Source organism: Mauremys reevesii, linkage group 16, assembly GCF_016161935.1.
Source record: "Mauremys reevesii isolate NIE-2019 linkage group 16, ASM1616193v1, whole genome shotgun sequence".
In the NCBI taxonomy this organism is placed as follows: Eukaryota; Metazoa; Chordata; order Testudines; family Geoemydidae; genus Mauremys; species Mauremys reevesii.
Window position 1 is genome coordinate 29,461,223 of NC_052638.1, and position 24,991 is coordinate 29,486,213.

The 24,991-nt window shown below is 40.0% G+C and overlaps 2 long non-coding RNA genes across 3 annotated transcripts; one reads left to right on the plus strand and one right to left on the minus strand.

Annotated features, from left to right (window-relative positions):
- Positions 1-4,610: 4,610 nt before the first annotated feature.
- Positions 4,611-11,160, minus strand: LOC120384707. Its single transcript, XR_005589045.1, has 4 exons — positions 11,017-11,160; positions 9,771-9,830; positions 6,723-6,776; positions 4,611-5,834 (listed from the first exon to the last, which is right to left on the minus strand). It is a non-coding gene; the product is annotated as an uncharacterized LOC120384707 (long non-coding RNA).
- Positions 6,976-18,700, plus strand: LOC120384708. Of its 2 annotated transcripts, XR_005589047.1 has the most exons (5): positions 6,976-7,060; positions 8,320-8,372; positions 10,792-10,923; positions 11,019-11,151; positions 18,569-18,700. It is a non-coding gene; the product is annotated as an uncharacterized LOC120384708 (long non-coding RNA). The 2 variants fall into 2 exon arrangements; XR_005589046.1 differs by lacking the exon at positions 11,019-11,151.
- Positions 18,701-24,991: the final 6,291 nt, after the last annotated feature.

Consider the following 24,991-nt stretch of genomic DNA (forward strand, 5'->3'; position numbering starts at 1 on the left):
TAGTGGAATTTAAGATTAAATTGATGTTGATATTAGCTGGAGGTCAGGGGGGGGGAGGAGGGAGAGGAGGTTTGTACGTTGCTTTTTATTTATTTTATTTTATTTTTTATGAGGAGAGAAAACTGGATTTTGGAAAAGCGAGAGGGGAATAGGCAAATCTGGAATATCAATATATTCTGAGGAGCATTCTGTTGTGCTGTGCCTTTGGAAAATGCAACACAATCCCGCAAATAGCAGATAGTTGCACACCAATTTGCTAGGGCTGATCCCTTCCCTCTGCTAATATCTTGGGCCCCTTTACAACAGTTTTACTTCCCTTTACTCCCACTTTGCATATTGCTTCTTATGAGACTGGTTCTGTGAAGTGCTGAGGATGCTCCCTCAAGTCTCACTGGATCAGATCCTCGGGTAGGGTGACCCAGTGTTATTCCATTGATGTCAATGGAGCTGTGTCATTTTCCACCAGCTGATAATCTGTCCCAGTGACTTCAATGGGTTGTGAGTACCTTGCAGGTACTGCGAATGTTTTCCCCTTACTAAAATTCAGTGGTGTTTTCTTTTCTTTTTTTCCTGGTTGGCTAGCTCCCAGTACTAAAAGAAAGGGGAAGGGTCAATGGGAAATCAGGACCCTGAGACTGACAGTCCCCAGGAACAATGGGGAGAGGCCAAAACTCCAGGTCAGCCTGATTGACAGGGCAGGCAGGCTAATCAGGGAGGGCCCCGTCCTCTATGTGAGCTGAAATTGCCTGGGTCAGACAAAGTGGGGCCAAGCTAAAGAAAGGGCAGGGGCTCAAGCTGAGCTGGGGAGCAGAGCCGTGCCAGGCAGAGGGGCCAGAAAAGCAGCCCAGGAAGCAGGTCAGTGCTGGGAGCAGAGCTGCAGCAACCAGAGCGAGAGGGGCCAGAGAAGCAGCCCAGGCAGCTGAAGGCAGAGTAGCAACAGCAGTACTGAGGCAGAGTGGAGCTGGAGCTGAGGCAGAGTTATGGAGCTGGAGCTGGGGCTGGAGCAATCCAGAGCCGGGTGTGGTGAGCAGCTGGGAAGTGCGAGGGGGATGCTGGGCAGCAGGCCCAGTGCAGGGAGATGCCCCCAGCCAAGAGGTCCTGCAGGCCAGACTTGGAGGGGGATCGTAACCCCAATGGGGCAGAGGCGATGCTGGGAAGAAGGGTTCTGCCACCATAAGCCTGAGGGTGTGTAGCCACTGCCAGAGCAAGTGTCTGACCCACAGCATCCCTGCAGCACAACCAGGGCCTGAGAAGGAGGCCTGGGACTTGTGAGGAACAGACTGAACTTCTCTGACATTCCAGAGACGCTGGTTGTGACGTCCTTGTGCTGCAGAGCGGAGTGATGTGTTTTCCTTTAACCTTTCCCATTTTTTCCTTATTTTTTAAAATTGATTGCTGTTTAATAAACTGGATTTGCTTTACACTGTATGTAATGATCAGTGGGTCAGGGAAACATCCAGTGCAGAGAAAGCACCCTGGAGTGGGGACACCCTCTCCCCTGCCCTAAGTGACCACGGCAAGGTTGGGGGTTGAGCCCCTCAAGAATCCTGGGCCCAGCCTTGTTGGGGTTACGAGGACTCTGCCACACGGAAGAGTAGAAGGGGAGCCCTCAAGGTCAGGCAGGCCTCTGGGTACAGGAAGTAGAAGCGAGGACTCAGATCTTTTTGCCAGCTCATTCCACCGGGGTACTGTATAATCCCGGAAAGTTCCCCACAATAGCGGGACCATTCCCTCGCTTACACTTATCTTCCACGATCAGCCTCTGTTGGGTCAAAATATATTGCCTGGGGCACTTTGAATCTGCAAGTGCAGCCTGGAGTATTTTGGACTGTATTGGTTGTATGTTGCCCTTTCTTATAATCCTGACTTTTTTTCTAAAAATATTTTATAATAGAAAACAATCTCCTCCATTCAATAAATCTGTGTCTCATGACATGAGTAGATACTGTACATTATTTTTACTAAAAGCAGCAAAGAATCCTGTGGCACCTTATAGAGTAACAGACGTTTTGGAGCATGAGCTTTCGTGGGTGAATACCCACTTAGTCGGATGCATGTAGTGGAAATTTCCAGGGGCTGGTATATATACATACATACATATATCTATTCATACATATATATACATGAGACACAGATTTATTGAATGGAGGAGATTGTTTTCTATTATAAAATATTTTTAGAAAAAAAGTCAGGATTATAAGAAAGGGCAACATACAACCATGCTATCAAGTCTCTTTTATGTTTTCTAGCAGGACAAGACACTCCTAGCAAACAAGAAGTGACAGAAAAAAAATTGACAACAAAATGGAAAAGATACTTTAGTGGAAAATATGATAAATAGACGGTGTTGTTTCATCTGCTGTTAGTGAGTTATACTGTGATTATACTAGAGCTGGTAAAATCAATCAAAATAATACAAGGTATAGAGCAGGGAAAATGCTATTCTTCCATCATTAGATATTTTCATATGCTTTAACTGTTAGTATGTTATAGTTTATAGTTTGAACGTGTTATTTGTGTTCTAGTCCTTCTGGTAACTTTGTTAAGCCAAGTCTTTTATATGTATATATACCTGCCCCTGGAAATTTCCACTACATGCATCTGACGAAGTGGGTATTCACCCACGAAAGCTCATGCTCCAAAACGTCTGTTAGTCTATAAGGTGCCACAGGACTCTTTGCTGCTTTTACAGATCCAGACTAACACGGCTACCCCTCTGATTATTTTTACTGTGTTTAAAATTGTACTAATTACTTGGTTATATTGCATTAAGCTGCAGATGTATGTACTTCAAAAGGGAAAAAAAATGTTCCTATCATTGATCTTATACTCTTTTTAATAATAGGCCTGGAATCTGGGACATAAGGATGAAAGCACAATGAAGGCAAGACCATCAGGGACTCCACCACTAAAGATGCAACATTATTCTCTCTGCAAACAAAGACATGCTCAACTAAATGAGTAACAGTGACTAAAGGGTCCTCTCCTCACCTGAAACCATGTGACCAACCCACCAGTTTGCTACAGAGGGGCATCCTTCCTGAACCTTAATGTGCGGATCAGTGTAACCCAATAAAGATCAGCCCAATGCTGCTGGAAATGCCAAAATGGGCCTCCATGTTCAATAACCATTTCAGTCCTCAGAACATTTAATGCTATTAAAAAGGCATGGACTCCACAGAGAATCAAAACGGATTGGGGAGAGAGTATGAAGTTCCTTCGCTCTCTATGCAGAAAACAAGACTGTGTTGCCATAGACAGCTTTCCCCGTAACCGCTCACATAAAATGGATGAGTCAGACTGTGGGGCAGCCTGGATTCAAATCTGCTGTTCTCTGCAGGGCTACTTACAGTATAGGATAGCCACAGGGCTGTGTTCTCCCTCACACAGAGTCACCCAAGTGAGTGGATCTAGTAAACATACCAATCCCATGAGTAAGGGAATGCAGCATTTTGTTTTGAACGATGCTACTTTTTTATAACCCAGTGTTCTCCACTATCATTGAAAGGATTGAGCTCTCAGAGAAACTAGTTTTTCATGCTTTTAAGCCCCATTTGATCTCTTTGTTACATTCCTACTAAGTGAATAATCCCAATATCAAAAGCAGAGGAATTGGCTGCATTTCAGCATTGGTATTTTTTCATTACAGGTGAAAAACACTTGTGAGAGTTGAAGGCAAAAAAGAAAGTTCACAAACTGAAGCCGACAAGTGATGCAGATTCTTCACTGTATTGTGTCAGCAACACAAGAAGCATAGAAAACTACTAGCTATTAACATAGCAATTTAGCTAAGCACAACACTGCATGATTGTTATCTTGTCTGAATATAATTGGCTCATTAACCAAAACCATATCAACTTGTTCTTGACTTTGATAGTGTGAACAAGTGCAAATATGAACTTTGAAGAATATTTTATACAAACAGGGTTGATTCACCATCTATTCTTGCTGTTACATGCATTTACTTTAAAGTTATCTTTTTTATGCCTAGGAGTAAGGCATAAACTTTATCAAAACGACTGGCACTCCCCGCCTCTCCTTACCGTCTCTGATAGCCATTCTACCTCACTAACTCAATCTGTGCTTTTGTTTGTCATCTGGCTTTCACAGAACTGTCTGCTACCACACTGGTCTCACCCACTGAGTTTTCTGTGAACGTCAGTTTATTACTTGGCATGTCTATCCGAGGATCAAGTAATATTTGGAGCAGAGTCTGTGGTGGGGCAAAAATATGTTTCTCTAGGTGAGTGCTGTGTAATTTCAAGGGTTAAGAAAGGGAGAGATGTTCTCATATTCAACACTGGCATTTGAGTCTGTTTGCCATCTGGGCATCAGCAGGGGAATATAATTTCATATTCAGTGATCTATACTTTGTATTTGCTAGGTAACAGGTCACTTAAGAGTGATGCAGCAATCTGTCTCTCCCATATGCACACACTAACAGGTGTTATGTAAAACACAATGCTTGGATCCGGTATATTACCAGAGTACAATAAACTAGATGCCCAAACCAGATATCAAAGGATGCTTAAGTAGTCAAGATTTAATTTATTCCCTAAAATACTGGGAATCTTCTCTTTGACAGAGTTTTCAAATCTACAAACTTTATTTTCATAATGTTTCACTTTTCAGTGACATAGCTAAATATTGTACATGTCTTAAGGCAATGTCAACAGATTTATATGTTCGGGAATGGGATGAGGAAGGATCAATAGTTCCACAGGGCTGGATTCTTCTGTCATGGAGACACAAAGTTTAGAATCAAGAATCCATGGGACAAAGATCCACTTCCAGAGAATGCTGGCATTGACTGTGTGGACTAGAAAGTAGCAGAGAGCTAGGCATGTCATGAACACTTCAATTTCTTGTTGGGGCTGGGGGGATTCTTTGAATTGGATCTAGTCTCATTTAATCTTAATTTCATAGATTGTGTTTCACCCAGATGGTGAGTTTAGACTTTAACTGTCTCGTGCCTCTAATTTTTTTGAGGGCTGGTAGAAGGTTCACTTTTGGAGAATTTAACTGAGGTTACAATTTTTGACTGTCAACCTTTATCATGTCCCTTTAAATATTGGCAGTGACTAGATGAGCAAATGGAGCAGCTGTTTAAATGGTTATTTTAATATCCCCTCCAATATTCAGAATGTGCCACCAGGTCATTGATTTCCACCTGGTCAGGCAGCACAGTGGACAGAATGGGCTTCATTTCAGTCTGTACAGAGCCCTGAACATGTAAAGCACGATGTATGTTCTAAGTGCTATTATTTTAATAGAACTATTGCTATTAATTGCATGGGCATAATCCTCCAGCTACTATAGTTATGATATATGGATAGGAGAGAGGAGAATAGACGAGATGGATCAAGAGGTAGATATTGACATAGAGTATTTCTTACGCACATTGGGTGAAACACAACCCTAGGAAGAAATCTGGCTTATTCACCACTTCAGCACATTTTGAGGCCTTGCAATGACCCTCTGCACAGAGGTGAATTTTGACCCTCAAACGCCACAGTCTCTTATTAGTGGGCTGGCTTGTTGCTCCAGTCAAAACAAATCTCACTCACAAGTCTGCCACAATCAGTAGGTACATGCTCCTCTCACCTTGTCCATTGTGAGACATCTGCTGATATCTGCTGGGTTGCCAGTGCCCATCCTTACCTGCTTTGGCCCAGTGCCATTAGCCCCAATCTAGCCTATTGCTGCCACTTGACCAGATCAGCTTTGGTCCAAAGCTGCGAGCTGTGGGCCCAATCCACTCCTTCTGTTGCTGCTTCCAAGCCAGGTCTGCTCCCCTCTGACAAAATCAGTTGCAGCCCTGTTCACCATGGCTCCTATAAAACATGGGAGTAAACTCCTAAAGTTCTGGTGGAGCTTTTCTCCTCAAGTGGGAGCCTAGACCAAAGTAAGGCAACCAGGTAGACTCCCCAATCTCTCTCTGCTCAAATGGGACTGCATTACTCAGTCTTCGTCCACTGGCTCTCAGAGCAGGGTGACCCAATTTCCCCATGGAATAACCTCCATACACTCAAATACCCTTCTGCATATATGCAGCTGCATAACACATTGAAGACAATTCCTAAGAAAAGATCCTCAAATATAATGCAACTGTAACCATTTACAATAAAAGCTGGTCTTTTGCTTTAACGCACTGGATGGGGAGTGAGAAAACTTGAATTCTCTTCCCAGTTCTGCCATGTACTTCCTGTTTGACATTGGACATGTCATATAAACTAAAATGTTTAAAAGTGGTCACTGATTTTGGGTTCCCAGATTGACAAATTGTGGGTCTGACTTTCTGAAGTGTTGAAAATCCAGCTGAAGCCAGTAGGAGTGCTCAGAACCTCTGAGAAATCAGGCTCAGAAAGATTAAAGTTGGACACCCAGAATCAGAGACCAGTATTAAATTTTGTTCTTTACCACTACATGCCTCCATTTACCTAAATGTAAAACTATAATACTTATTTCTTTCATATGGATGTTGTGAGACTTAATCAATGAGTCTTTGTAAAGTAATTTGAAATCATAGCATGGCTGCTTTCTCTCTTCCCCTAAGAAGTGAAATTTATTATTAGCGAATTAATTTCATATTTTGTTATTATTTGACAAATGCAGAAAGTTAAGGCCTGATAGAACGGCAAGCAGTTTTTCATTTGCCTTTCCATTTTAGGATTTTAAATGCTCTTGTGTGTACAATTGTTATGCTATAGAAATCCACTTACATTAACAGGTGTTCCCAAGATTCTAATCCTCGTGCTGAATTGTTTGTAGATTTCCTATGTACCACATGAAAAATATGAATGTACAGAAGATCTTTAAAATAACAAACAAGAAGTATATCCACAAGGCCAAATTAAATATTTAGTAATCAATAATAGAAATATAATTAGTATCAAATTAGAATTTACTTGAGAGATTTGATTATTAGTTAATTGTCTTTATTCATCTGTGAATCCATTTTTTTCTATATTCTCAGCCAAGATGGTAATTAAAAAAAAAAATCACAGTTCAGTGCACTGGAATCATGTGTAACTTTTCAGGTTCCTGTCATTCAACCGAGGTAACAAATATTTCTGTATACTTATCACATGGTTTAGTTATAAATAAAAAATGCACAAATAAATAAGTTATATGCAATACTGAAAATGTGGATTTTGTTTTAAGGACCCAATCCTCTGAAGACATAACTCACATTACTGCTCCTATAATGAATGGAACCAGCAGGATCAGGCTCTGTGTCTGTAAACCTTTCATTTTGACTTATTGCAACAGTTTACTGGAGAATACAAGCTAACATGAGTTTGAAATGACCTATTATATACATAATGGTACTTTTTAACTTAAAAAAATCAAAGTGGATTAATTGGCCTTACAAAAAATCATGTAATATCCAATCACATACAGTAATATTATTATGCCTTTAAAAGGTCCATCTTTACTGACATCCTCTAGCTCAGGGGTAGGCATGCCAAAGTTGGCACGTGAGCTGATTTTCAGTGGCACTCACACTGCCTGGGTCCTGGCCACCGGTCCGTGGGACTCTGAATTATAATTTAATTTTAAATGAAGCTTCTTAAACATTTTTTAAACTTTATTTACTTTACATACAACAATAGTTTAGTTATATATTATAGACTTATAGAAAGAGACCTTCTAAAAACATTAAAATGTATGACTGGCACCCAAAACCTTAAATTAGAGTGAATAAATGAAGACTCGGCACTCTGCTTCTGAAAGGTTGACGACTCCTGCTCTAGCTTGACTTAAGCTTTTGCCTTCATGAAAGTCTAGCCTTAGCTGACTTCCTGCCCTAGGTGCTGAATACTAATATACTGTCACTTCTTCCTTTTGGTTTCAGCCAATGACAATCAGCCCCTTCCAACACCGTAGTTTAGTGGCCAATCATGTAACAGAAAATAAGAACAAAATAAACACAACTGACTCAAAGTTTACAATATTACTGTTAATTTCAGTGAGAAGATGTCATGTTGTATTGCTGCCACCATGCGGTGCTGAGACTAATTCAGCACCATTCCATATTCCATGCACATGATCTTAGCTGATGTTCAGCAACAAGTAGTGCTGTCTTGTTCTGGATCCAGAATGATAAAAATGCTCCTTAAAGGTTATATCTCGTCTCCTTTGTAGTACAAGCAGAGGAGAAACAAAGAAATCAGCACTATGTTGCTCACCCTGCAGTTGGTTTCTCATTTTCTATACGCCTAGGGGCTTCAGCGAAGGTTTCAGTAAAGGGTTTTAATAGAAGTAGAATAGTCTTCTGGGTTAACCCATTAATTGCTCTCCTCCTTTTGCTTTCAGCTGCAGTGGAGGATTGGTCCCTCACACAAATAAAAATTGATACTACACAATATGTAGGTATAATTGCATGGGTATTTTAAAAAATATCTAAATCTTGAGCTAAGATTTGTCATGCCTTGCTATTTTGCTTGTTTGAAAGCTTATTAATAAGTGTGGCAAGGCACCTTCTCAGTCTCCCCAGCCTCTGCTGCTTTTAGCCCTGGTGAGACAGGCTTGGGTAACATAGTCCCACTTAGGACACAGGGGAAGTCTGCTCCCCATCTCTCCACCAGTCCTTTTTAAAGTATTTTTACTCCCTTGTGGGAGAGAGTACTGCCTCTCCTCCCGGTGAGGCTCGCTATCTTGCTGCTCCAGCACTCCTGGCAGTAGGGCTCCTTCTCTCTCTGCTCTCCCCCCTTCTTCCTCCCAGGGAGGGGTTTAAAAAGGTCTCAGGCAGCCCCAAGTTGGAATCAGCTGATCCTAATTACCCTCAGGTAGCTCCCCCTCAGCTGATTCTAATTTGCTACCTTGGTAACCCTTTCTCAGCTGAACCTGATTGACCTGTAGTTGTCTCCCAGTTGATAAGGGAGGGAGGGCCTTTTAACCCCCTGGGACTGACTCCTACCGCTCCCTTGCAGCTGTCTGTCCTGAGTTTATCACATAAGCCACTGTTGCTTCTGATGCAAGGCTAAGGCCAGGCTCTTACATATTTCTAGCTCTTTCTTTCTATTGAGCAATCTCTTACTATTATTGGGAATTCCAACTTATGTGTGTCATAGACCTAGTTGAACTCCTCTTTCTGGGCACTCATCGGGCTTCTGTGTTTGGTCTGAAGACACAGGATCTGTGTGCTTTCAGCATCCTGAGTCTGAGCACAGGCCAGGCACTGTCTCTGGCCCTGGGCTTCTAAGCACACATGTGGAGTGCACAGATTCTCTTTCTACGACCCAGTCCTGACTGCTGAGATCTCACAGTCCATCTGCCTGGGTCCTGAGACTAAAGTTGGCTCCCCTAGACTGTGCAACTGCATAACCATGCTCCTTCCCAGAAGTCCAACCTTGGGCACACCCTGGTTTACAATTTACCTCTTCGGGAACACATGATAGTGTAAGCAAATATACATAGGTTTTTGAAAGGTTTCTAACACAATTATGCTTTACTGTAGACAGCACAAGAGATATATAGATATAGGTAAAGAACAATAGAACACCTGTATATCATTCCTTGCATCAGTTTTTTCACCATTTTAGTGCTCTTTGAGATTTGGGTCAGTGTCCTTTCGGCAGTTCAAGGATTCCCCTCCTTCACATGTCTTCTCCCCCAGACCAGTTCCCTTCTTTCCTAGCTAGTCCCTCAGGCAAAAAAAGGTCCCCTCTGTTACAAAAGCATTTTCCTTAGTTTCTCTCACCTGCCCAAGCTGCCTTTGTTTCTGTGACAAGGGAAAGTTTAAAAAAAAATCCTAGCACTTATACCTGGTTTCTGTGTCCTGTTTCTGGCAAAATTCCATTCCTTCAAATTGCAGTGCAACTCCCCTGCCAAAGAGAAGTTGGAGAAAACTGTTTTTTTCTATCATACAGTTCTGCTGAGATCTATTCAGGTGCTGATAGTCTTTAACAACCTATATTCATAGACAGACACACAGGTGCCAAACCCTGTCTCTTTAGTACAAGGAGCAGGAGGCAGAACACAGTGCAGAAATCACAAGGATTTAAGCCTACAGAGAGTTCATAATCTTGAACAAAATGCCTAAATTGTACATAGAGTTCCCAAATCGTCACATCATGCAAAGAGTATTCTGTAAAAAACAACATCCTGGATCAATAAATTTCCTGAGTCAAGGCTTTGTGGAGGGATGGAGGATTTTCAGTGTTCCCTGTTGAAAAATGACTCGGTTTGTCATAATTTTGAGCATCATTCAAAGAGTAATGTCAAATAGTGTTGGAACTAGAAAGAGCAAAGCAATTAATTTTTTGCAGTCTGCTGATGCTAGTGTATCTGTTTGTCCTCATCATATGACTACTTCCCCAAAATGATGTCTACAGTGATGATATATTTATGTGAACAACAAGATGTTTAATCCTGGGCATAAACACTATTCAGTACTGACTTCCATCAAGGATAAATTCAGGAAGTGCCGTGCACTGTATCAAAAGGATATATTTTGCCCTTGATGTTTGTACTTAACACCAATGTTTAGAGTTAATGACAGCTGTGCATACATCAAGGAGAGACAACGTGTTGGTTAATTATGAAGTGTTGATTGGAATGAGATATCATGTTGCATATAACCTATATTGGAACAAATGACAGGACAGTTTTAGTTACCAAAGAGAATAGCATTTATACAGTAGTCACCATTCCAATCTGTACAAAAGCCCCTGAAATGGGAGTTAGAGCAAAATATTAATCTCATCGTGAATTTTTGCACTGAAGCTCATCAGATTGTGTGAGCTGCACATCACAAGCTAGCTTCTGTTTTTTGTCTTGCACTAGATCCTAATTGACAATGAACCGGTTACTGAGATTGTTAAGAAACAAGGAAATGTTGAGCCTTACAGCTGAAGGAAAGCTTTCCAAGGATGTGAGAAAGTGGATCTACTGATATATCATCAATATGGTTCAAAGGTACTAGGCCAATATCATCCCAGAGATACTGTGGCAGGATAGGGTTTTTGATGACCATTTAAAAATAAACTTAAAAAATAATACTTCTCTTACAGAAAGAGGCCAGAAAGTTCATGTATCTAGATCCAAATTTTCTCAGAGTGTGGAGGCATTCAGATCTAGGTTTCCAGTCTGCAGGATCTACAACCCCATGGAAGGAGGAGGAGCTCTTCTGTTGAACTATCCTGTGTATGCAGACTTTATCCAGAGCTGGGTGGGAACACCACCTGTTTACTTATTATAGAGAAAGACGCTGACTACAGAGTTACAATCAAGCATTTCAGGGAAGTCCTGCACTTAAAATGCTGCATTGGTGCAGCTGTAGTACTTAAGTGAAGATGCTCTAAGTGAAGAGAGTTCTCCCATTGGCTTAGTTACTCCACCTGCCTGAGAAGAGGTAGTTATCTCAGCGGGAGAAGCTCTTCTGTTAACTTAGCGCTATCTACACGAGAGGTTAAGGTTGGTATAATTACATAACTCAAGGGTATGAATTTTTCACACCCTGGAGCAACACAGTTATACTGACATAGGTCTGTAGTGTAGACCAGACCTTATAGCTTGGGCCATTCTCTAATATACCAAGTGGAATTTGTCTATTCCTATTCTATTTTCACCTCATTCTCTGAGGAGTTGAGCAGAGATTGAGCAGAGATTGAGAATCTCTGCAGGATTGGGCACTCAGAGACAGCTTTTCAAAGGTGTTTAGGCAGCAATCTACAATTTATGGCATCTACATACCTTTGAAAATCTGGCTTTCAATCTTTATCTGTGCAAACCCCTACTCTACATCAATGGAAACTGTTTAGCAGCTCTGAAAATTAGGCCACTGTCAGGTTCCTAACTTTAAGCAAACAAATTTGGAAATTTGGGCATGGCCCACTGATAATAGCAAGTGCTCATCACCTTGTAGGGCTTGGTATTTTCATAAAAAAGTAAGTGGATAGCAGGAGAAAAGAGCTATAGGAGCTCCCAAAGAGAAAATAAAATATGTGTTATTTATTTATAAAATATAATGTTAATCCTATACATTCTGCCACATTAATGAAAGCTAAAGAATTTAAAATTAAAGTTTGAAAACTAGCCTTTAGGCTTGTGGGTGAAGTTATGCTTCCTTCCTATCAATGGGAAAATGGTAAAACACTGTTCTTGTTTTCCTTCTTTTTCTTGCAATCTCCTCATATTCTCTCAGACCCAAATTCCATTACCAAATAACCCCATCAAAAACAAAGAAGAAAGGTTCAGACCTGTTTTCACTTTTTCAAAATTATCCCACTATTGCCATCTTGTGGGTGACATGTAGCACAAAGTTGCTCATCTACCATTTCTCTTTGCTACTGCACTAGCTGGGAAAAACAGAAAACACCTGCTAATACCTCAATTTCCCAATCTGATCTCCTTCATATAATGTTCCAAAGAACAACCACCTTTTTTTGTAGAACTGGGTTTTTCTATTGTAAGTTAATTCTGCCTTCTTTTTTAAACGAATTGGTTAAAGAAAAATAAAGTTGTTTCAATAGTTAATTTGCTACTTTTCGCATGTAAGATGATTGGACATATTACTAGTAAAGTAGCTTAATGAAAACCGTAGCATCAGCATGGAAATAAATCTATGCTGTTAAGATTGCTTTAAATTATATTTGGATATTTTACATATTATTTTGTCATTAGAAATCTTAGGCTGTTAGAAGATGATGGTCTAGTGGTTAAGATCCTAGCCTAGAATTTGAGAGTGGAGTTCAATTCCGTATTCTAGTACAGGCTTCTGGTGTAACATTGAATAAATGTCATTTAGTCTTTCTGTGCTTTTGTTTCCCATTTGTAAAATGGGAATAATAGCACTTTCCTACCTCACTGAGGTTTTGTGAGAATTAATGTATCATTGTGAGGTGCTCAGATGGTATGATAATTGGGGCTATATTAGCAACTGAGATAGAAAGCTGTCAGGAGAAAAATGGGTTCTTATAAAAACAGTTTTGTTAGAAAAAGTAAGAGATTTTGTTGGTAACCCTGGGATAAGGAACAAGAAGAGTGTGGATGAGTCATAAATATTAACTTATCACAGCTTCTGGAATCCCAATAGAAATTTCAGACAAATAGCTATCGGAGGCCCAAAAGCTGGGGAGGGCTTTCAGGTGTTTGTGTGGCTCCTGTGTTAAAAGCCAGATTTTGTGCCCACCAAGGCAAATTTCTGCTTTCAACTTTTGTGCAGCATCCATGGAATTGAAAATATAAACTGACCTGAATTGATCATTAAAATGGATCAATCAGCTCCCTACTGTGGTGGGAGGAGAACCCCACAAAAGTCCCAGCTACACCTACATTCTTTTAATGTGAAATGCATCAAAGAAGCTTGGCTTAGTCAAAAGAATCCTCTCTCTAAAGTTCTTTGTAATCCTCAGGCCAGTCCTGTGTATTGTGGTATGATCATGGTAGATAGGGTTCCGTTAAGTTTTGGAAACTTGGGGGAAGAAGTCAGAACGAAGATGCCTCCCTCCCATCATGCCCCCCTAAAAAACTGAAGGAAGGCTCTCCTCCCTGAAAAGTTTCAGACCTTTCTGAGGCTGGGACTGAGCTGGCCACTGCTGATTCAGGCAGCTGACATCCTGCTATTGCTGCAGTAGCAGCTGCAAGGGAACACCCCTGTCCCAGACCAAGGTATGCATAGGCAGGGACAGATTAACTCTCCTGTGGGCCCAGGGCTATTAGATATTGAAGTCTTTTTCCTAATTTAAAACAAAATTATCACAATTATGGCATCGAGGCTATTAACACCTTACTAAACTTGCCTTTTAATTTACATAAAGCTGTTCTGTGGTTACATTTCAGTCTTAAAACATGTAGACTATAATTAAGTTAATTCAAAATAGCCTACTTCTTACCTTAGAACTCTGTTATATGAGTTTCTTTCTGGGAGGGAGTTTGGGTGCAGGAGTGGGCTCCAGGCCGGGTCAGAGTGTTGGGGTGAAGGAGAGGGTGAGGGGCATGGGCTCTGGGAGGGAGTTTGGTGCAGGAGAGGATTCTGACCTGGGGCAGGGAGTTGGGGTGCAAGACGAAGTGCAGGATCTGGGATGGAGATTGGGTTCAGGAGGGGATTTGGACCTGGGGCAGGGGGTTGGGTTGCAGGAGGGGGTGTGAGGTGCAGGCTCTGGCTGAGATGTGCTTACCACAGGTGGCTCCCTACCGGTGGTGCAGAAGGACTCAGGCAGGCTTCCTGCCTACATGCCATGGCCCCACACTGCTCCCGGAAGTGGCTGGCTGCTGGCATATCTCTGCACACCCCTGTGGGGAGGGGAAGAGCGTGTCTGTGTGCACTGTCCACATCCTGGTTCCTGGCCAATGGGAGCTGCGGGGACAGTGCTGGGGGTGGGGGCAGCACACGGAGCCATCTCCCTCCAGGGGCTGCAGAGATATGCCAGTTGCTGGCCACTTCTGGGAGCAGCATGGGGCCATGTCATGCAGGCAGCTTGCCTGGCCCCTACTGCACTGCTGGACTTTTAGTGGCCCAGAGATCATGATCGACTGACAGAGGCTCCAGGATCGACCAGTCGATTGCGATTGATGGGTTGGTGACCACTGAATTGTATATAATTATGGATTTATTTTTGCGGGCCTCCCCTTAGCCCGAGGCCCTGGGCTCCAGCTCCAAAAGCCCCTGCATTAATCCAGCCCTGTGCATAGGAGATGCTTTATGTGGTCTCTGGTGAGGAATCAGCTCCCGTTGTCCAGCTCCAGTTAAGCTCGCTATGTACTTCCTTAGAAAAATACCCTCTCTTTTTAAAAAAAAAAATCTATGTATTTAAAGTTTAATCTGGTTTACAAAATCCTAGCCACATAAATATGACAGACAAAACAATAATCATTACAACAGTGAGCTTTTGTTAAGAAAAAAATCCTATTGAGTAATATAGTCATTAGATCTCTATTTAACAGGATGTTACCATGACAGGCCATTTCTAGTCATTTTATTAAATTGAGTGAATTCTCTGGTTGCACATGTTTAACCAAATGCCCTCCAATTTCTGTTCATCCAGAGAGGATTTTTAATGTGGCAGGAGATGTTCCAGCATTATGTCTCCATATTGCTTCCTGAGAAGCTTGAGACTTTCCTGCATCTTAAAGTTAATTTTCAATATGGCTTTGATGCAAATTCCCCCAGGGATGCTCGTAGAAAGGTTTGCAAGCTGTTTCAAGCTGTGTTCAAAAAGAGTTTGTAAATGTATGTGACAGGCAGTTCTCAGGCCCTGAACCAGGACAAGGGTTCATATTCCAATGAAAAACATTTTTTCCCCATGGTCAAATCTCAATATGTATCCATAGACAAGTTCTTGCTTACGTGATTTTGTGTCCTTTTGAACTGCATTACTGGGACTCAAAGTGGAACTGGACTTTGGTTTTAGTATAACAGCAGAATTTTGACTTCAGGGAAACAAATTTCCCTTCTAATATTGGACTAGAATTGTGTGGCACTTCCCTTTAATGTACTCAAACCACTATGTGGTGGAGTTAAACCAGCACTAGGACTCAGAGGGACAAAAGTTCTGACATTTCCAGAGAAACTAAAAAAACTTCTTTTTACAAACTCAATTGATTTTTTTGTTTTGTTTTGTTTTGTTTTGCTGTTTGTTTGAGCTGGCCTGAATAAACTCGGCCAATCAGGAACAAAGACGAAATATCAGACAAGTGCTATCATGTGATTTTCCCCATGCAATCCATGCAACTCTGAACTTTAAATAAACACCTAGATCAGAATCCTGATAAAGTTTGTGACTATCTAGATAAAACAAAACATTTGCAAAACACTTTTAAGGAAAGTGTAGCTGATCAAAGCCTACTGGAATTGAGGGAAAGATTCCAATTGACAACTCACATTTGAGCAAATCACTGCTGTTAATAGATGTAGTTTGAAATTGTACCAAGGCTGAATTAGAGTGCTTACTTGAAAAGTACACCAAGCTTAATTGCTGGCATCAATTTTGAGTTCTTGGATCTTAAGTGCTATAAAGCTCTCATAGGTGTGCCTCTTATATTTGGACAGTTTGGGTTTGTAGTAGGGTGGGAATGTGTAATGTAAGTGGTATAAATCAACTTCTCTATAATTGTGTCACACAATTCTGTAATTATTGATGTTGGTTAGAAAGATGCCTCCTACTTCTTCCATGTAATCTATACTTTTACTCTCTGCTAATGGATCTGAAGGATTCTTGTGAATGTGTGTGTGAGAGAGAGAGAGAGAGAGAACGAGTCAAAAAACCCTCTAGACCTCATACTCCAATCACTCAGAAAAATATCACCCTAATATTCAGGGGCAGAGGGGGAAATGTCCATGTATTAAGTCCTACTCATAGAGAAAATGCAGTTGCGAAATTCAGATCTTTCACAGTCTCCACATTCTAAAACTCCTACAGCTCAGAGTTTAGGAATGCTCTTGTAAATTAGGAGGTGAAGAAATGTGCAATATTTAAAGGCCAATTTAATGTGGTCATTTATAGGTCATCACATTTTCTTACCCAGTAATATATAACATTATATGCTGAAGTTTGGAACTTTTTTGTAGTCTGTTGACATAGTAATTCATACTTAGTTAGCAGAGCTATTGGTCAAATGAAGCTATTATATTTCATATAATTTTGAAGTAGAGTGGAAACAATATGCCCAGACATGAGTCACTGAAAATAAAGTAACTTTGTATCACAAAGTAAAATGTAAATGTGCTGTTGGACAGATCATTATTTAAGTTTAACATTGTTTCTAAACACTTTTGTAAAATGTAATTTAATGTTTCCAAAACACAGAATACTTCCATCCATAACATATAGAACCAAAATTGTTGTGGATACTTAAAACAGATTAGATCCAAAAGTTTAAAAATACAATGAGTTTATTTTGTTTCTTTTAAGAAAAAAGTATTCTTATAATATTTCTTTTAAAATGCTTATATAATAGAGGGATTTAGTAGTGACCCCCTTCATCAAGTTTGGCTAATATTTTCTGTTATAAAAATGTCTTATGACTTGCTATTTAAGAAATGCTAACACCTCCATCGTTTGCAGCAAGTCTTTGAAATCTGGGAGGGTGAAAGTTCTCTTTCTAGAGATCTGCCTTTCTTTTTTCTTTTCTTTATTTTGGTCCCATGACATTTCATTGAGGTTTATCCAAGTTATAAAGTCTTAAAATCTGTCATTTTTCTTCGGTTTGCATTTTCAGCAAATTTTTGGCAACATGCTAAAATAACTGCACACGAACATTCTAAAGAACCAGGTCAAGCAATAGTAATAGTAGCACACACATTGAACTGGGGATGCCTGGTGTCATAGTTACTGGGCAAACTGCCCTTCTGACTCTCTTGGTCTCTCTGAGTATAGCCCCTCACAGGCCCCAGGTCCCTAGCCATCACCTATGTCTCGTGGTGGTTCCATGTGATTCTCATTTTCTCACACTGGGTCCTACATTGCAATCCCCTGGTACTAACCATGATTACCTCAGGCTCAGACCCTGCAATTCTGTTTCCTCCAGGACAATGACAGTAGTAGTCAATGGCTGGACAGCCTCCTTAAATCCTCTAAGAGAAAACATCTGTACACAATGCATGCTTTCCTCTAAGGATCACCATTCCATGGATCTGGGAAGACACAGTGTCTTTGAACTTCCTCCTAAAGCCCATGCCCCTTTTTTTGTCAGCCTGTCTCCTCAGACAGCTGTTAACAAGTGGGCTCCCCCTCCCCACTTCTCCTCAGAAGGCTTTTTAACTCTTTAATGTTCTTTTGATCTCCAGGCTTCCAGCAAGGCAAAGCAACTCTTCCAGTTCTGCCTGGAGCCCAGCCATGTACCACTGTGTTGCAGTTCCCTGTTTCTCTTTGCTTGGATGTTCTTATGTACTTAGCCATTATTGTCTTCCTGCACAGTCCCCACTGAATTCAAGCATTACAAGAAATTATAATAGCCCACCCCAGTTGTATAGTAACTTAACCTCACTGTTCAGGTTACTTACAGTATGAATATCGTTATTAATATATGAATACCTATCACTTCCATATCTCTCATATCTGGCAGCTGCTGGAGGAGCTGCAGCAAAGTGGGAGTGGGGAAGGGAGATGTTCAGGGTCTACCAACCCAACCATAGTCAGCATATGTCCCTTGAGTCCATTCCCCAACTTTTGAGGGAACAACTTGAGGTATCATCCTTTCCTCTTGGGGAGATGGAAAGAGCCAGAACCAGGATGGGTTGGGATCCTCCTGACCAGCCCTTGGATCCAACACATGATGTCAGCAGCCCACCCATCATCTGGGATAATGGCCTTCTCCAGATGTCAAATAATATAGTTAATCCTGTATCATGAGGTGGTGGGGGCAGGGAAGATAGGGAAGGCAAGGTTACTGATTTACATAAAATAATTTGTTTTTAATATTTTTACTTAAGGGGGACAGACCTCTAGGGAATTATATCCAAGAAATACACTAAACGAAAAATATTTAGGTAGCAAGGTCAAGCACTCAAAAAGTCAGATTTATTGTTGCCCATCCTACTTTAATTCTGCTCCCCTGTCTCTATGCATTAAGATATAGTCTTTAATTGTATGATCACATACTTATATTTTTTTTTCTACAGGACCACGTCTTATTCATTGCACAGGCTGTACATAGAAGAGAGTTAAGGTTGTACAGGCAACCACACATCTGTGCCATTTCTTCATATCTGACTGTTTGACTTTGCAACATAAATAAAATTTCTTTTAACATAGGGTTTGTTTGTTTTTATTAGTTTTATATTTAAAATGGATTACTGCATCCAATGGATTTTAAGCCACTAAATAAAGAAATATTATGAAATGAGTCAAGGATATGGCAAAAAGCCCTAGTCTACACCTAAAATTTAGCTTGACCTACATCACTTAAAACAGCAAAGAGTCTTGTGGCACCTTATAGACTAACAGATGTATTGGAGCATGAGCTTTCGTGGGTGAATACCCACTTCATCGGATGCATGTAGTGGAAATATCCAGGGGCAGGTATATATATAACACGGCTACCTCTCTGATACTTTACATCACTTAAGGAAGCAAAATTTCTACTTCCCTCCCCCAAGCACAGTAGTTAATCTGGCCTAATCCCCCCAACCCACAGTGTAGAGGTGGCTAGGTAGATGGAAGAATTATTTCATCTACTATTTCATCTACCTAACTACCACCCCTCAGGGAGACGGATTACCAACATCAATGGGAAAAAAACAACAACCCTTCTTCTATCAAAGTTGGAAATGTGTAAAGTATGGTGGTACACTGGCATATCTGAATTGCTGCAACTTTGCCACTGTAGCACCTGTAGTGTACACATGGCCTAAATTGTTTAAAATATTTATTAAATATTCAGAGAACAATATGCCATGGCTTTAAAACAGAAAGGATGACTGAGGTCAGTAAGTTAGTTAGAGCTACTAAGACATGAATGGACTAGTTTATGAAATGAGAAGGTCAGTCTTTTCTAATGAAAGTATATTAAGAGAGTGGGAGAGCAATCAGAGAAAGTGGAGGTGTCCAAGAGTTATGGAGGAAGTAAGAATTTCCAAAATGTAAGAAACATTGGGTGGTAGACTGTACTCCTATGTTCACCCCTTTTACAAAACTATGATAAATTTCATACAAAGTATGCCTTGTGAGGTATTATTTGAAAACTCATAATTTACTGATCATTATTGTCCTGGAAAAATATGTGTCACAACACTCTATGTAAAGTTATAGGATTCTACTTATGATATTACTAAAGGCAAGTTCTGAGTCCAGGGGAGAGTCACAAATCAGTTCCCAAGAGACAAAAGGTTACCCAACCCCTCAGCCAGGTGTCAACAAAATCAAATGGACTATCACCTGTTTAAGTGGACATTCTTTGGTAGGAAAAAGGGTGGTGGTGGGGGCAAAAGTCTACATCTTGACAAAGAAACAGCTTGGAGTTCTCATCCGCACAGATTTTATATTTTCTGAACCTCTGCTGGAGATGATTCTCAAAGAAAAGAAAGGATTATACAAGGAGAGAGAAAACACCCCTAAAATATTCCTCCTTTCTTTCTACCCCTGGCAACCACAACATATGAAAAACAAAGGAAACAGCTTTGGACTGAGGGAGGGATCTTGAGTGAAAGATTTAACTAGTAAGATTGCTAAAATATATGGTGAGAGAGACTTTGCTTTGAATTTACTCTATCTTGTTAAGTTAGGCATTAGTTGTGATTCACTTTTATTTTCTTGTAACCAATTTAGACTTTTATGCTTCATTACTTGCAATAATTTAAAATCTGTCTTTCTGTAGTTAATAAGTGTTTTATTATTTTATCTAGACCAATGTTTTTGGATTGAGGTGTTTGGGAAACTTCATTTTGGATCACATGATTTGTACATATTATTTTCTATTAATAAAATTACAGACTTTATATTAACTTGTATTGTCCAGGCCAGTACAAGACACACATTTCTTGGGGAAAAGTCTGGAACTGGGAATTTGCTGGTGTTGCTCTGCAGTGTAATTCAAGGGTGGCTGATAACACTCTTGCAGTATAACTGGGAGTGATTTATGTGCTGGAGGCTGTGTGTGAGCCAGGAGTAAGAGATTTCACAACAACCAGTATAAAAGGCATACAGGCTGGAAAACTGAGGGAACATAGGTGTTTATCAGTACAGATTGTACGTTGGGTAATGTCACACCTGGAAACCACAACACACTTATTAATCACATACACTTGATCTCCCTAGTTCATTTTTCCCCAGAAAAGAAAGTCAAACAGAAATGCAGCAAGTGCCACTTCTGTTGGAAGGGTGTGTATTTTTCTATCTTCTTATACTTAGAGATAAAATTCCCATACTTTTGTCCCTTTTGAAAGCACCATGTACAAATAAAATGCCTTAGAAAGACCATTCTAAATCCTGATTTGTATATTTTACAAAGAGTGAAATGAATGTGTGTGTAAATATTCATTCAGATTAAATCAGAAGCAATAATTCTGATTTCACTTTGTTCACAAATATTTCACATTTGTTTTCTATGAACACTCAAGTGGTCACACTATACTGGCACAAATACTTTCGATTAACTCAAAACCATGAAAAGTCTCAAAAACTGAGGTTTTGGCTGTGATGTTCAAAATTGATGCTGTTGGTTGGTTATATAAAAGATGAAGTAAGGAACAACAGCTATGTCATGTGACTTATGTCAGTAAACAATATAGTGTGATTTTAAAACCTGGAATTTCAAATATTTGTAAAAAAGTGTGAGCTATTTTATAGGGCAAAATAATAATGTCAAGGATACCAATGATTTCTGAATAATGAAGAAGTTCAGAAATATCATAATCTGCTCATGAACATTTTGCAAAGAGGATCAGGTATATTTCAACAGCAAAAAGTATTATTCTAGGGCCTGGTCTACATAGGAGAAATGGACTAATATAGACATTAATTATTCCAGTCTATTTTAGCTCTTCTTGAATAATGCCCCTATGCAGACATTCTCTATTCTGGAATGAAACATTCGTGAGTTGAGTAGTTGTTCCAAAATAAAGTCACTTTTTCTGGAATAGAATGTCCAGACATTGAGTTATTCTGGAATAGCTATTGCAGAAAGGGCTGTTTTGCAATATTTTTCTAGCCATGCTGAAACTAGGAAATATTGGAAATACTCCAAAGAAAGTAACATCTGGATTTTCAGGGTAAACTAATGGATACCAGTTTCTGTACTTTGAGATTTTCCCATTTCCTGAGGGCATAATTGCAGAATGATACCACAGCAGAACTGTAGGAACTTAATCCAAGTCCTGTTGAAGTAAATGGAAAGATTCCTGCTGATTTCAATGGGCCGTGGATCAGGGCCCTGAAGTGCTGAACAAGATACGTGTGCGTAACTTCAAACAGGCACCTCCTCAGCTCTCCTACCCATCTAAACAGAAGTTATCCTGCTTTTTTTCCCTAAAAATACTGACCTTTATTATATATTTTTGAAATAATTGAACAGCCCTAGACTGCTGAAGTAATTGATCTGTTATACTCACAGGGAGAACATTTGTGTACAGTTTGTTCCTGAGCACCTCACATAGAGATTATGTTCTACATATGGTGGGAGTTCTGTCAGCATAGACAATTTAGATTAATTGTAATAAATTGTCACTAAAGCACTCATCTAATATTGTGTGAATAAATTTCATTTTCTAACATTATGAAACATCCAAAAGTATAATAAATTACCTACCTAACCCTTTGAGAATTTTTGCATAATTTACCAAAACAAATTGATTTTAGCAGAAAAGCTACTAATTTACATGGGTAGGAAGTGCTTTTCTTTAGTGTGATAAATTTAATTTCAATTTCCCTGTTTGCATGAATTCACTCCAGCAATTCATCACTGCTAGAATTAAACTACAACTGTGTTTTAATTTAGTAGACATATAATATATATTATATCTGAATGACAATAACTGCCTTTAAAGATAAGGTGTGAAATTTGCAGATGATATGTGCAGAAAATCATAGGAAAGTTCCCTTTACATATCAAAAACTTCTAATTACAGTATTAAAATTGATGTTTTGGGAATGATTTATTGCCTTGAGATCAGGAAAAGCTCTGAAGATTTCATCCACAGGTTGATTGTCAACTTAATATTTTCACCTTTATGTTTTTTATTAGAGTGTATTTATGTACTATGAGCCATAATATGAGGACTCTGTTGCTCTGTGCATTATGGATCTGAGGATATTTGTGTATATACAAATATATTTGTAAATTATGTATGTCACTCGATACCCAATTCAGTAGGAGCTATACATTTTAATCCATATCTATATCATCTAAGTTTAATATAAAAATTAAAATGCACTTTTTCTATCAGTTGAAAGTTAGTCTTATTTTAACTATAAAGAGAATTGGGTACAGGCAACCTAATATCAAAGGGTCCAATTTGCCTTATTCATTCAGTTTTGGGCATCTAACTGCAGTGAAGGTGACTTGTGGGAGTACCAAAAGCAAATAAATTCAAGCTCTGGCAGCCAATGGGAGAACTTGTTTGTGCTAAGTGCTCTCATTACCTGTTAATCTTATTGACTGTATTTTTCATCTCTCCTGTTATTTTGGAATTATGTTTCAGCCTCATTCGAGGCAGCTCTTGTCAGTATTGCTCGGTATTATTGTCCTTCCAATAGTGGAAGTTAGGTCAGGCCACCCTACTTTGGGAGGCCCCATTTGTTTGGGGGTTTTGAAGTAAAGGGCAAGGGAAAGTGATAGCGTAAATCGTATAGTTATATTTGAACTATACTTCTCAACAGCCAAACCTGCCAATGTGTGACTCATGCCATGAAAATGTGTGATAAATGACTAATGTGGAACACCTGTGCTTTGTTGTGTCACACCATAATTGACTGATTATGGTTCTTAAATATAAAGCTTGTTTTAATCACATATTCACACTGTATGGATTAGTGCAAGTGGGCATGCTGCAGGGCAGAGCCAATACCATTTTTGCAAGGGGACAGGAAGCAGGAGCTAACAGAAAGAACACCAGCTGTGTTCCATCCTTCCCTTTGCTGTGCTGTCAAAATGGTATCAGCTTCACTCCTCTCCCTCCATACACACACACACCTTCCAGACTGGAGATCTCCTCTCAGCTCCTGTCAGTTCTTCTCACTCCTTGCAGGCCTCTCTCTGTTGGGGGACTGGGTGGTCCAAAGTTGTCAACCAGTAGCCCCTGTCCTGAGGAGCAGCACATGGCCATATGTTGCATGGGTCTAGGGCTGAACCAGTGGCAGTGCAGAACATACTACATAGTGTAGCACAGCTGAGAGTTCTGGTTTACACCATGTCCTTAAACAAATGGGAGATTTGCTACCATTGTTCATTTGAAGGTCATAACTTGGAAGTTCCGCCTTTAATGTGCTGGTTTTAGTTAACTGACTTGTATATGCATCAATGTCCACCTTTAAAAGTTCAAAACTATGGAGCTGACCATGACATTGTTAAGTACAACTCTTGGTTTTACTGCAAAATTCGTTTTCCTGTTTGGGAGTATTGCTGCCTGTTTTTTGAGAATATTTGTTGAAATGTAACACACCTAAGTCCACAAGAAATCTAGGGATAAGAAGAGATGTTCTTCCTTCTCTGCCTTGGAAAGAGGACAAAAGAGGTTACTATATTTTAAGTAATATTAGCTCTTGGGTTTGATAATTTTCTCAAATATTTTCTATGAACAAACAAAGAAAATAAGGAAGCAAAACTTTCTGGCAAGCAAAACAGAAAGAAATTGGAAAGTAAGGTAAAAGCCTCACTCACAGTCTCTTTCATACAGAACCCTGACCACAGTCACTGCTGCTTCTTGCTGCTGCCTTTGCCACTGCTCATCTCTGCTACAGTTCACTGCTGCCAGGGCCACCGCTGCTACTTTTTGCTGCCACCTCTACCTCTAGCTATGTTGCCATTTTCTGAGGTTCCACCAGTTAGGCCACTCCTTAGTGGTTTCAGCTCTTAGCAATTTCACTTGCTGGTGGGGAACTTCACTACTGCTGCTGCATCCTCTTTCACTGCAGCGCTATCCCCACACTAGGTGTATGGTTTAGCACCATAGACTAGTTTATCAGAGATCTCAGTTTTAGTGATCACTGAGCAGAAGCAAGGACTCTAAATTGAATGTGATTAGCTCTCTCTTTAATCGCGGAAGATGGAGAGGCAATTGCTATTTAGGACTCTTTAAACAAAGTCCATACCATCAGGAAGAAACACCCATCCTCAACATCTCTGACTTTTGCTTGGATTTGGCATTACTACCCACTTTTTGGTGAGTGAGGTCCAAGTTCGGCAATCCCCTTCTGTCAGTGTGTGTTAAACCCAGTTCTGCTGCCCTTTATTCATACAATAATGATAACCACATTTCATTACCCCTGTATTCAAGACTAAAGTGAATTTTAACCCAAAACAGAAAAAATTGACCATTTTGGCAAAACAGGTCTGTCTGCTGATCACCTAGCCCAAATCAGTGTGTCTATGACAGGGATTGACAAACTTG